This window comes from Miscanthus floridulus, chromosome 8, assembly GCF_019320115.1.
Source record: "Miscanthus floridulus cultivar M001 chromosome 8, ASM1932011v1, whole genome shotgun sequence".
NCBI classification, from domain to species: domain Eukaryota; kingdom Viridiplantae; phylum Streptophyta; class Magnoliopsida; order Poales; family Poaceae; genus Miscanthus; species Miscanthus floridulus.
Window position 1 is genome coordinate 140,482,165 of NC_089587.1, and position 1,222 is coordinate 140,483,386.

The window sequence follows — 1,222 nt, forward strand, 5'->3', positions numbered from 1 at the left end:
CTGGCATCATAGCTAGGAATGACAACTTAGCAAAAGTGATGTTAAGAAATATCAACAACATTAGGTGGCTACTTAAACAAGTGACAAGTTAATAAATACCAACAATCATTTCTGGCGCTGTTGTCCGGGGAAGGCAGCTAGGCAAAAATGAATACTGATAAACTTGTACTTATTGATGTGATCAAGAAAAAATCATATACCTGTGCTCAAACAGGCTTACCCTTGTTCTGTCTACTTTTATATCTTATGCAGGGTAATGTATGATAGGTTTTGACCTTCTGATAAACTACGTTAAAGATCCAGAAGCACTTTTTAGGAGGACTAAGGCTAAACTCAAGAAAGTTTCAGTTTTAGAATTGGAAGACAACCAGACAAGGCGAAGCTAACACTACTTTTTGAAGCTATGGCTAACAAGACTCTCCATGAATTCTCTGCTCAAACTACCGCCAACATCCGTACTAGGACTAGCGATCAACATTGGAGACAATGCTTTTGAGCTCAAGCCAGCTCTCATCAGCATAGTGCAAGCTAGCTAGTTTTGTGGAAAGGCACATGAAGATGTGAGTGCCCATCTCCAACACTTCCTAGAGATTTGCAACACTTTCACCATCAAAGGAATTTCTAGAGACGCCATATTACTTTGCCTCTTACCATTTTCACTTTTGGGGAAAGCAAAAGCAATGGTTCTACACCAATAAAGATAGACATACTATATGGGAAAACTGCTCCACTACCTTTCTAGCAAAATTCCTTCCCATGGGCATGACCAATGCCCTAGTGGAAGAATCTCAAGCTTTCAACAGCAACATGATGAATCTATCCCTGAGACAAGGGAACGCTTCTAAGACTACATATCAGAATATCCTCATCATGGGATGGAGGATTGGCTACTCATGCAGACTTTCTACCATGGGTTGACAAGCAGCACCCATGTGAATATGGATGCCGCTGCTGGAGGTGCATTTTTATCACTCACAATCGCACAAGCAACAGCTCTTGTGGAGAAGATGGCCTCCAACCAAGGGTGGAATGAAGAACGTCTTCAGACCCGCAAGAGAGGTGGAGGTATTTATCAACTCAAGGAGGTAGACATACTATCTGTCAAGATGGATCTTCTCATAAAGAGGCTCAAAGACCGAGCCAATGAGAAGAAAGAAGTCATGCACATTCATGATTCCTGCATGGCAGTGTGAAGAAGTCATGCACATTCACTCAGAGTTAT

At 41.7% G+C, this 1,222-nt stretch overlaps 1 non-coding gene across 1 annotated transcript; it reads right to left on the minus strand.

Moving 5' to 3' along the window:
* Positions 1–770: 770 nt before the first annotated feature.
* LOC136478626 (small nucleolar RNA R71) lies at positions 771–877 on the minus strand. Its single transcript, XR_010764347.1, has one exon. It is a non-coding gene; the product is annotated as a small nucleolar RNA R71 (small nucleolar RNA).
* Positions 878–1,222: the final 345 nt, after the last annotated feature.